At 43.5% G+C, this 12,978-nt stretch overlaps 1 pseudogene; it reads left to right on the top strand.

Annotated features, from left to right (window-relative positions):
• Positions 1–7,973: 7,973 nt before the first annotated feature.
• Positions 7,974–11,710, top strand: LOC101148324 (alpha/beta hydrolase domain-containing protein 17A-like; annotated as a pseudogene).
• The last annotated feature ends 1,268 nt before the right edge of the window (positions 11,711–12,978 follow it).

Below are 12,978 nucleotides of genomic sequence, written 5' to 3'. Positions count from 1 at the left end.
TGAAAGATCTGAGGCTTCAGGACTCTGACATTTGTGAATGAGAGCACTAAATGAAGTCTTTATTGGTGAACATCTATTCAGAATATTTTATGCTTGGGCTATGGCAGTTGGTAACCTAAGAAAAGTAGGCCCACTCTAAAAGACTAGTTTCCTACTGTGAGATTTCAGTTGATAATGGTCCATGGGAAAAATGGAAGAGTTCAGGGCTCAGTTTGTGAACTGGAGCAGGATCAAAGGTCATTCAATATTAACAGAGTTGCAAGTCAGACTGTGGAGCATGATTAAAATATTGCAAATGGTCCCAGCTACTCGGGAGGCTGAGGCAGGAGAATGGCGTGAACCTGGGAGGCGGATCTTGCAGTGAGCCAAGATTGCACCACTGCACTCCAGCCTGGGCGACACAGCGAGACTCCATCTCAATAAATAAATAAATAAATAAATAAATAAATAAATAATAAAATAAAATAATTGTTTGGGTACACTGTTGCTGTTAGGAAGCCTACTATTTGACTGCCTTGCCTTCATTGATGATCTTTTTCTCCCCATGGTTGCTTTTAAAATCTTGTGTTTAGTATCTTGTCATTTAGTACTACCTTGAGTCTAGGCCTGGATTTTATTTAAATATATGTTTGGTATATATTGTGTTTCCTGAATTTACGAATTCATGTTTTACCAACAAATTTGGAACACTGTGTTATCTGTTCAAGTATTGCCTCCTTCATTCCCTAGATTCTCTCCCTCTAGTACTTCCAGTCTTTAAAATTCTTCCCTCCAAATCTCAACTTTCTAATGTTTTCTAGCTCCTTGTTTCTCCTACTGTTGTTTGTATAAAATTATAATGAAAAGTGTTTATAAGAAATGGTAAACAAATGTAAAACTAAATAAACATTGTTATGCAACATTTAAAAAATTGTTCGAACTGAAGGATAATAGTGACAAAGCCTATTAAAACCTCTGGGATACAGCAAAATTAAGAGGAAGGTTCATAGCATTAAATGCCTACATCAAAGAGCACGAATAGACAATCTAAAGTCATACCTCACAGAACTAGAGAAACAAGAACCAACCAAACCCAAACCCAGAAGAAAAAAAGAAATAATAAAGATCAGAACTAAATAAAATTGAAACAAAAAATACAAAAGATATATGAAACAAAAACTGATTTTTTTAAGAGATAAACAAAATCAATAGACCATTGGTGAGATTAACTAAGAAAAAAAGGGAGAAGATCCAAATAAGCTCAATTAGAAATGAAATGGGAAATATTACAACCAATACTACAGAAATATGAAATATATTCAAGGCTACTATGAACACCCTTATGTGCACAGACTAGAAAATTTAGAGAGAGTGATAAATTCCTGGAAATATACAACCCTCCTAGAATAAACCACAAATAAATAGAAACTGCACTGGGTATAGTGGCTCACACCTGTAATCCCAGCACTTTAGGAGACTGAGGTGGGCAGATCACTTGAGGCCAGGAGTTTGAGACCAGCCTGGCCAACAGAGTGAAACCCTGTCTCTACTGAAAATAAAAAAAATTAGCTGGGTGTGGTGGTGCACACCTGTAATCCCATCTACTCAGGAGGCTGAGGCAAGAGAATCACTTGAGCCTGGGAGGCAGAGGTTGCAGTGAGCTCAGATTGTGCCACTGCACTCCAGCCTGGGCAACAGAGCGAGATCCTACCTGGAAAAAAAAAAGACAAAGAAACTGAACAGACAAGTAACAAGCAGTGAGACTGAAACAGTAGTAAAAAAAATTGCTAACAATAAAAATGTCCAGGACCAAATGGATTAACAGCTGAATTCTGTCAGGCATTCGAAGAATTGGTACCAATCTTACTGAAATGATTTCAAAAGATAAAGAAAGAGGAAATCCTCCCTAAATCATTCTATGAGGCCAGTAACACCCTAATACCAAAACCAGAAAGAACATAACAAAAAAAGAAAACTATAGACCAATAGTTCAGACCCTGTAGGTCTATAGTTCAGCCCCTGATGAACATAGATGCAAAAATCTTCAACAAAATACTAGCTGAGTCCAACATTATATCAAAAAGATAATACACCATGATCACGTGGGTTTCATATCAGGGATGAAGGGATGGTTTAACATATGCAAGTCAATAAATGTAATTAATCACATACAAATAATTAAAAATTTAAAAATATGATTTCAATTGATGCAAAAAAAAACCATTTCACGAAATCCAGCATCCATTTATGATTAAAACCATCAGAAAAAGCATAGAAGGGACATACCTCAAGGTAATAAAAGCCATCTATGAAAAATCCATAGTCAACATTATACTAAACAGAGAAAAATCTACAGCATTTCGCCTAGGAACTGGAACAAGAAAAGGATATCCACTTTCACCTCTTCTATTCAACATTGTACTGGAAATTTTGGCCAGAGCAATCAGACAAGAGAAACAAAGGGCATTCAAATAGGTAAAGAGGAAGTCAAACTGCTGCTGTTCACTGATGATATGATTGTATACCTAGAAAACCCTAAGGACTCATCCAAAAAGTTCTTAGATCTAATACGTGAATTCAGCCAAGTTTCAGGATACAAAACCAATGTACACAAATCAGAGGTAGCACTGTTATACACCTCCAATGACCAAGCTGAGAATCAAATCAAGAACTCAACCTCTTTTACAACAACTGCAAAAAATAAAATACTTAGGAATATATACCTAACCAAGGAGGTGAAAGATCTCTAAAAGGAAAACTAAGAGACACTGCTGAAAGAGATTATACACAACACAAACAAGTGCAAACACCTCCCATGCTCGTCGATGAGTAGAATCAATATTGTGAAAAGGACCATACTGACTAAAGCAATCTACAAATTTAATGCAATTCTCATCAAAATACCATCATTACTCTTCACAGAACTAGAAAAAACAATCCTAAAATTCATATGGAACCAAAAAAAAAGCCCTCAAAGCCAAAGTTAAACTAAGCAAAAAAAAAAAAAAAAAATCTAGAGGCATTACATTACCCAACTTCAAACTATACTACAAGGCTAGACTTACCAAAACAGCATGGTACTGGTGTAAAAATAGGCACATAGACAAATGGAACAGAATAGAGAACCAGAAATAAAACCAAATACTTACAGTCAACTGACCTTTGACAGAGCAAATACAAAGCGGGGAAAGGACATTCCATTCAACAAATGGTGCTAGGATAATTTGCAAACCACATGTAGAAGAAAAAAGCTGGATCCTCATCTCTCACTTTTTACAAAAATCAACTCAAGATGGATGAAAGACTTAAATCTAAGCCCTGAAACCATAAAACTTCTAGAATATAACATTAGAAAAGCTCTTCTAGACATTGGCTTAGGCAAAGACTTCATGATCAAGAACTCAAAAGCAAATGGAACAAAAACAAAGATAAGTAGCTAGGATCAAATTAAGCTAGAAAGCTTCTTCACAGAAAAAGAAATAATCAGCAGAGTAAACAGACAACCCACAGATTAGGAGAAAATATTTTGCATACTATTCATCTGACAAAGGACTAATATCCAGAATCTACATGGAACTCAAACAAATCCGCAAGAATAAACGAATAATCCCATCAAAAAGTGGGCAAAGGACATGACTAGGCAGTTCTGAAAAGAAGATACACAAATGGCCAAGAAACAAATGAAAACATGCTCAACATTACTAATTATCAGGGAAATGCATATCAAAACCACAATGAGATGCCACCTTACTCCTGCAAGAATAGCCACAATTAAGAAAATAAAAAAATAACAGATGTTGGCATGAATATGGTGTAAAGGGAACATTTTTACACTGCTGGTGGGAATGTAAACTACTACAACCACTATGGAAAACAGTATGGAGATTCCTTAAAGATCTAAAAATAGATTTCATCCACAATCCCACCACTGGGTATATACCCAGAGAAAAAGAAGTCATTATATGAAAAAGACATTTGCACACTATATAAAAATATTAAACGCATAGCACAAAAAGTGAATAATAGGGTAACTTTGGTTTTAACTTTAAATGAGAAAACCCAAAGTAGAACAACAGTACATAATATAAATATCATATAAAATGAACAAGAATAATTTATACTTAAAATAGTTTAAATTTAATATTAACAAAAATAAATGTAATATGCCACACAAGTAGGTATTCAATAAAACTAAATACAATTATGTTTAACTTTTGAAACTATGTTATACTATGAAAAAAATCCTATTAACTTTTGAATATTTAGCCAAGGAAACCAAGTATATCTCTTCTTTAAAAGGTCTGATTCCAATTTTAACAAACAGGTGTTTTTGACAACCAGTTTATTTCCTTACTGAAATTTTCAAGGCACAGAAAGAACAAAAGAAGAAACATCCATTACACTGTCCAAAACAACAGTACCTGAAGGATTTAGAGGCAAAAATGAAGCCTGAGAATAGCAGGACATAGACATATTTCGTAACATAGACTCATAGCAGAATAATGGTTATGTTGGTTCACTAGGGAAGAAAACACTAAACAGCTCTTGCAAATACACTCAATATACAATAAGATAGCTTGTGATTTTAACGAGTTAGCAATGCAGAACAATGAAGCAAAAGCAAACAAAAAAACTAAATAAAATAACTAAATAAAACAAACGCTAAATAAAAACAAAAATAAATCCATTTTCTAGAAAAATTTTTAAAGACTTTGCTTGATTTACCAAAGAATTCAGTATTGACTTATTCTGTCTCCATTTTATTTTATAAGGGAACCCATCTAATTTTATGCTAAAGTATGCTGTAAGGACACCTTGCTACTTTGGAAAGAATAAGAGGACAGTGGACAGAAGGCCATACTCTATTGAAAAAGAGTATCTCCAGCCTGGTGACAGAGACTCCATCTCAAAAAAAAAAAAAAAAAAAAGAGTGTGTTTTCATATATGATTTTGTGACTCTACATTTTTAAGTAAGGATGAAGAACTTGGTAATTAAATGATTCCTCAGTTGCTCATCAATGTCATCAGACACCTTGAGTATACTGTGGGGACAGCATCTGGAAGAGGAGGAGGAGACCTGAGTAATAATTTGGATGGAGCCGATTTCCACAATCCTACTTTCCCATTATCTGCAGTTCAGAATTTAACTAAGTATCTGTATTGTTAATCTGGGTGAACGACCTCAGTAGACACCAGACAGCTGGATGCCTGCACTTCTTTAGATTTCATATTAATGGTTCATATACTCTCCCCATCCCTGTCACTTTTATACTTCCTTGAAATTGGATTACATATGAGATAGCAACAAGGAATCCAGGTATTATATTGACTCTTTCTCAGGAGCCACTGCATTGGTGTTCATGATGCGTTACTGAATGTACCAGCTGCCTCCCTCTTCTTGTGAAGGCCCTTCTTTATTCCCTCAGATGTGCTCATCACGAGATAGCTTCAAGCATATCATCTGCTTGCCTTGCCAGTTATAGCAACCATAAAAATAAATTTGCAGCATCATATATAGCTTGAATATTCTCAAAAGATGTTCCTAATAGCTCTTAAAATAAAATGTTTTCCACAGAGTAGCTATACATAACGTGCTCTCAGCTTATGTAAACTTATGTTTTTATTGGTCTTAAAGCAAAACTTCTCCTAAAATTGAGAAAAGAACTAAAGTCTTTTGTCATTATATGAAGAAAGATACAGCATCTAATATTGTGAACTTCTCTATTTTAAGATGTTTTCAGACATCAAGACTGGATGATAAAATTATTTAACAATTTGGAATATAAATTAAGAAATAAAAAACCTTTATACTATACTATATTACTAACATTTTTGTTTGAGCGTGGCTGCCTTATAACTTTTTGGTAGTTCATTGAAAATAATGGCTACTTGTGAGAAAACTGAAATAGCCTAGGACGTAGAAGACAGAGACAGAAAAAAAAGGTAAATTAACTATTTGTGCCATGTGGTAAAGAAAGTTTACAGTATGTAGTCATTAAATGTACTTGCTTATAATTATATAATATAACCAATGATGAACAATTTTAAATGCAATTTAGAATTCAGAATGTTTTATATTTAATATATGTTTCTGAAAGAAATATAAGATCTTCTGAATGGGGAGATACTTTATATGTGTAATTACTTACAAATGGGAGAAAACTTTTACAATAGTTTGTACTCTTTAGCTATAAACTGTAATTTAAGAGATTCAGTAAGAGTAGCTTTTTGTAACTTAAATATTCTATATTTTCCTTGCACACATTTTTGCCTTTAATCATGTATTTTATTTAACCTGCTAAGATGGTAGAGAATATACATACCTAAGATTACATTAATAATTACTAAAATAATGGTCTATAACAAATTTAGTTTTAAGTGCAGTAGGAAAAAAGTTTAATAAAAACAACAGAGATATACAGTATGTGGCTTTCCACAGTTTGTCTCCCATATTATTCCTATCATTTACTCTGTTTCTAAGGTTAAGTAATATTAAGATTAGGCGTAAGTGTTGTAATATGCTTTTAATTATTAAATATAAATGTATCACATGGCATTTATATTCAACATACTCTTATTCCAAGCTATGTACAATTTTAATAATTTCATACAGGTAGCTTTGAAAATGAGCAAATTTGAATATAACCAATAATCACAGAAATGTTTACAGTGCAAATATTCTCAGCAAGATTTGAATTGTTGGTAAATTCAAAACAGATAGAAATACAAAGAAAAATTTTGTGTAATACTTTTCATCTAGTTTATGTTACAGTGTTTTAAATTCAGATTAGTCACATATCATGATACAATGCTTTTGGTTTTGTTTTTTTGAAACAGAGTCTCACTCGCTCCGTTGCCCAGGCTGGAGTGCAGTGGCATGATCTCGGCCCAGCTCACTGCAACCCCTGCCTCTCGTGTTCACATGATTCTTGTATCTCAGTCTCCTGAGTAGCTGGGATTATAGTAGTGTGCCACCATGGCTAGCTATTTTTATTTTTTTTGTAGTTTTAGTAAAGACAGGGTTTTGCCATGTTGGCCAGGCTGGTCTGGAACTTGGCCTCAAGTGATCCACCCACCTCAACTTCCCAAAGTGCCAAGATTATGGGCATGAGCCATGGCACCTGGCCCTGATATGTTTGGAAATAGTGGGTGAATGCTGCATTTGAGATACTAGAGACCTATTTGGAGCATTAAGCGAATGCATCTTATTCTCTTCCTTCTTTTAAGAATGTATTCTTTACCATTCTATGCAATGGCTTACATATTTGCGTATTTTCTTGGCTTGTCTACAAGATATACAAATATTTGGATACATACAGAAATATAGGTCACTCATCTAAAACCTTTTCAATCTGACACATAAATTCAGGTTATTCGAAAATGGAATGGTAAAGTGTTACTGAAAAACTTTTACTACGGTTCATGTTTGGTAATATTTGCTAATATTCTAAAAACAAAACAAAAACCAAAAAATACCTTGATTTCATAATGTAAACATCTGATGTCTAAATTAATCAATAAAATAATTTTTGTGTTTTAACTAATTATATTTTGTTTTGGTGCCGCGTAATTTCATGATAGATTAAATACTGAGACTCATTAGAAGTAAACTAGTGAATTATCATCCCATTAAGAAAAATTTTACTTCCGTTCGTGGGGGAGCTGCGGCGGTGGCGGTGCAGGAGGCCGGGCCGGGGCGCGGAGGGACCGACGGATGCACGGGCGGGCGGCCGGGAGCCATGGAGCGCGGGGCCCGGGGGCGCGGGCCGGGGTGGGGTTCCGACGGCACTACGTGGAGATCTGTGGTTGCGAGGCTCCCTGGGACTCGGCTTGCACCGCGATGGGGCTGGGCCCTGGCCTCCTAACGGGGCTGCCGTCTGGGGCTCTCCCCCTTGCCTGCGACTCGGAGCACCCCCACCCCTCCCCTGCCGGGCCAAGCCGGGCGGCGTTGTTGGCGGGGCCCCGTTGGAGGCCCGGCCCGGGCGGCGCCCGCCATGAACGGGCTGTCGCTGAGTGAGCTCTGCTGCCTTTTCTGCTACCCGCCCTGCCCCGGCTGCATCGCTGCCAAGCTCGCCTTCCTGCCGCCGGAGGCCACCTACTCCCTGGTGCCTCAGCCCGAGTCGGGGTCTGATGGGGCCGGGGCCGCCCTCTTGGGGACCCTGCGGGCCTCCTCGGGCGCACCCGGGCGCTGGAAGCTGCACCTGACGGAGCGCGCCGACTTCCAGTACAGCCAGCGCGAGCTGGACACCATCGAGGTCCCCACCAAGAGCGCCCGCGGCAACCGCGTCTCCTGCATGTATGTTCGCTGCGTGCCTGGTGCCAGGTACACGGTCTTCTCGCACGGCAACGCGGTGGACCTGGGCCAGATGAGCAGCTTCTACATTGGCCTGGGCTCCCGCCTCCACTGCAACATCTTCTACGACTACTCCGGCTACGGTGCCAGCGCAGGCAGGCCTTCCGAGAGGAACCTCTATGCCGACATCGACGGCGCCTGGCAGGCCCTGCGCACCAGGTGAGGGCGACCCTCGGGGCAGCTCAGCCTGGGCACACCCAAGAGGGGACCAGGCCGTGGGCCGGGGGGGCGGGCTTCCCTGGGAGGAAGGTGGGCGGCCCTGCAGGAGGGGAGCCACAGTGGATGCACAGGGCCAGAGAGCCGGACAGGCGAGCTTGGGTGTGCAGGTGCCGCCTCCACATGGCTGAGGTGTGGCCAGGCCGTCCTCCCACACCCTGGCCTGTGGAGCCAGGCTCCCTGGGAACCCCTGGCCTGAGGACGGGAAGGGGCTGAGCTTGTCACAGGGGCGTGGATGCCACCCGGCGGGAGGGAGTGGGTGGTGGTCTGGGGGTCTGTGCACGTGTGGCTGGGAGCCCATCGGCCGAGGCAGCACTTGGGGCCAAGTGAGGCGAGGCTGCTGCATCCAGGTCCCGAGGCCTGGCCCATGAGGCCCTGTGGCTGCGGAGCTTGGCCATCCTGGGGCAGGGCCTGCAGGGTAAGGTGCAGACCCCCAGCACACACCCGAGGTCTGGGCCAGCCTCGATTCCAGATCCAGCCCTCCTAGTCATCCAGGTCCCCAGCCCTGTGCTTGCCTGGGCCCTTCACCAGTGTTTGAGCACCGCCCGGGCCAGTGCTGCTTTGGACGAGGAGACCCGGGTGGGCCTCTGGCGCCCTTTCCTGCTCGCCATCCACTGGGGCTGTCTCGTCCTGGCCCTGCCCAGCCCACTAGTCTGACCTGCTCCCGCAGGGACCAGGCACAGCTCTGAGAAGTCAGAGGCCCTGGGGTGGTGGGGTCCTCGTTGCCTTGGTGCTATTGCAGGCAGTCCCTGCTGTGGGCCTGGGAGCTGGTCCCCTGGCACCACCCTGGCTCTGGGGGCCTCCCAGCAGTGTGGGGCGCTGACACCAATCACCACTTCATGCGACTTCCTCGGCCCCTCCTGTCTCTACTGCCTGGGCCACTGGCAGAGTCACACCCGCCATGGCCAGCTCTGAGCTCTGTCTGCTCGGCCATCTGTCCTGCTGCCACTTTGTCCTGCGGGAACCTAGGCCCAGAGCTGTGAGGGGGAGGCCAGAGCGTGCCCAGGGCCTCCACTGGGGATGTGTCCCGTTCATTTGAGTGGTGACATCCAGGTGGCAGCTGGGGGCTCCTGCCTGTAGCAGGTGGTAGGGCTGGGCTGGCTCAGTACACTACTGACCATGGCTGCCAGGGAGCAGACCAGGGAGGCTGAGGCAGAGCTGGGGCCACAGGCACAAACCAGGCAGCATCCTTTGGGGGTATGGGTGAGTGGTGAGCTGTGGAGTGCTGCCAGGAGGCTGGGATTCCAGGCCAGGGACGGGGACAGCCCTGCTGGTGAAGTCCAAATGCCAGGCAGAGGGGACGCACACCTGCCCATGCTCCTGCCTTGCAAGAGGGCATCTGCCTGGGATCAGAGCCTAGAGCGTGTGGGAGGAGAGTTGTGGGGTCCCGGCATGGGCAGGGTAGCAGGTGGGTCCCGCATGTTTGGGATCGGGCACAAGGAGGCCTTGTAACTGGTGCTGGATCAGCTGGGTCAGGGGCCGCACACCAGTGACCTGGGGGTGGGGGTGCCCCTGGGTGGGAGCTGCTGGTGCTGAGGTGGCCGAGGACTTGTCCACTCCCAAGGGAAGGTGCTGGTGGGAGGGGGTGCCACCTCCGCAGCCACCACCCTCGATGCTGACCTGGGTTGCACTGGCATCTCATTGGGCGTGGGGACTCCGAGAGTCCAAAATTGGGTGGAGACATTTGGGGACACAGCTGCCTGAATTCCTCATGGCCAAGGGGGTGGGCAAGGGCTGCAGGAATGAAGAGTGTCCGCTGTCCTGGCCAGTGCACCAGGAACAGCTTTCTAACCCGGGCAGGAAGGCGTGAAGCATTCAGGATGTGGGGGGCACACAGTTCCCAGTGTGCACCTAGGGGTGACCAGGAGGAGAGGTGCCAGGGCCTCCCCTACCCCCGCCCCAGGGGCACTCCGTAGGCGGGATCCCTGCAGATCCTAGCTAGGAAACGCCAGTGAACGGCAGCGCCAGGGAATGGGGCGGGGCGCTGGCTTCGCCCACCGCCGCGGTGTTGGGGGCTGGGGGTGGCCCTCGGGACTGATGTGGATCCTGGGCCTGACCCACTGACTTGGCTGAGTGGGGAGACTGGAGGGTAGCATCCGGAGCGGGGCCCGGGGACGCCCGCTGGTGGGAAGGGTGCGGGCGCGTCGGAGGCCGCGGCTGACCCTGCTCCGGCGCCGCCAGGTTCGGCATCAGCCCGGACAGCATCATCCTGTACGGGCAGAGCATCGGCACGGTGCCCACCGTTGACCTGGCCTAGCGCTACGAGTGTGCCGCGGTGGTGCTGCACTCGCCGCTCACCTCGGGCATGCGCGTCGCCTTCCCCGACACCAGGAAGACCTACTGCTTCCACTCCTTCCCTAACATGGAGAAGGTGTCCAAGATCACGTCGCCCGTGCTCATCATCCACGGCACGGAGGACGAGGTGATCGACTTCTCGCACGGGCTGGCGCTCTACGAGCGCTGCCCCAAGGCAGTGGAGCCGCTGTGGGTGGAGGGCGCCGGGCACAACGACATCGAGCTCTACAGCCAGTACCTGGAGCGCCTGCGTCGCTTCATCTCCCAGGAGCTGCCCAGCCAGCGCGCCTAGCTGCGGCCCCAACCGGCCGGACCTCAGCAATAAGGCGGCCCCCGGACCTCACCCCGCGCCGGCCCCCCAGAGGCTGCATGTGGACCCCCCGGGCGGCCCAAGGGACCCCGTCCCGACCCAGGGGCTGTGGACGATGTACAGGTAACAGAGCTACGCACTCCTTTCCTTTTGGAAGCAAGAAGAAAATATGTGAAAACAGAAATTAAAGATTTAAAATTAAAAAAAAAGAAAAAAAAAAGAAAAATTTTGTTTCCGGGAAGTAACATCTTAATTTAAACGGAGGAATTTACCAAATCAAGTACAAGGATTTTATTTCTGCTACTAAATGGAATATATATGTAAAATATAAATAGACTCCATCACTCTATTCTTTACTATCGTGAGAATTAATATAGACAGCATATTTTAGAGCATACAAAGCCTTATGTTCACTGAATTACAAGTAAAATATATGTATGTATATATAAATAATTATATATCTAATTTAGATAGTAAACGACAGAATTTACTTATTTACCTGTGCATGATGGAATTTGATTCTAGCAATTATTCCGGGTATGATAACTGGTTGAAAATGGGATATGAAGTAAACTGATATGCTTAAAAGTAACTACATCAAGTGAATTCATTATAATGTCTCCAAGCAAGGCAAGACCACCCTCATGAGATAAGAAATGAGAGGCTACTTATTTTGACTAAGTTGACTCAATGACTTGGGGAACCAAGGACTATATGTACATGGATACTTGTTTTGTACCCCCCCCAAAAAATGTGTTTCCACTGCAGTATTTGGGAACCCATTATTTCTCGATTCATGCTCTTATTTTCATATGAGAAGAGTTGATACCCCAAAATCAACTTAAATTTTAATTAACCAAATACAAAGTTTTTAAAGACAAAAAAAAATTTCATAATAAGAGTTAAGCCAACAGAAAGGGAATATGAAACAACAGATAAAATCAATAAACCAAAATTAAATGTTTGAAAAGATAACAAAATTGGCAAATATTTACTTGGGTCAATCAAGAAAAAAAGAGAAGAGACTCAAATTACTAAAATCAGCAATAAAAGAAAACCCATCACTGCCAGTATTACAAAATAAAAATAAAAGACAATGCAGTGAAAATTTTATGCTAAAAAAATCAGATAGCCTAGATAGAATGTATGAATTCCTAGAAAGACACAAACTAAAATAGATGAAAGGACTAAGGAGAAATAGAAAATCGAAATAGATCTACAGAAGGTAAAAAGATTGGATTGTAATTTTAAAAACTTACAATAAAAATCTCAAGTAGCTTCCCAGGCAAAATCTATCAAACACACTGAGAAATTAATATCAATTGTTCACCAACCCTTGCAGAAAATAAAAGGGGAGAGAACACTTCCCAATTCATTTTATAAAGCCAGGATTACTGACACCAAAACTGTATCACAAAACAATATAGAACAGTATCTTTCATTTTGTGTGTGTGTGTGACGGAGTCTCACTGTCATCCAGGCTGGAGTGTAGTGGTGCAATCTCAACCCACTGCGACCTCCACCTTCCAGGTTCAAGCGATTCTCCTGCCTCAGCCTCCCAAGTAGCTGGGATTACAGGCGTGCACCACCATGCATGGCTAATTTTTGTATTTTTAGTAGAGACACGGTTTCACCATGTTGGCCAGGCTGGTCTCGAACTCCTGACCTCAGGTGATCTACCCACCTAGGCCTCCCAAAGTGCTGGGATTATACAGGCGTGAGCCGCCATGCCCAGCGCATTGTTTTATAAAATCAAAAGTCTTCAACAAAATACTGCCAAACTGAATCCAGAAACATATAAAATAGATTATGCACTATACGCAGA

The sequence above is a fragment of the Gorilla gorilla genome, chromosome 23 (genome assembly GCF_029281585.2).
Source record: "Gorilla gorilla gorilla isolate KB3781 chromosome 23, NHGRI_mGorGor1-v2.1_pri, whole genome shotgun sequence".
NCBI lineage: Eukaryota > Metazoa > Chordata > Mammalia > Primates > Hominidae > Gorilla > Gorilla gorilla.
This window is presented reverse-complemented; position numbering and strand designations above follow the sequence as displayed.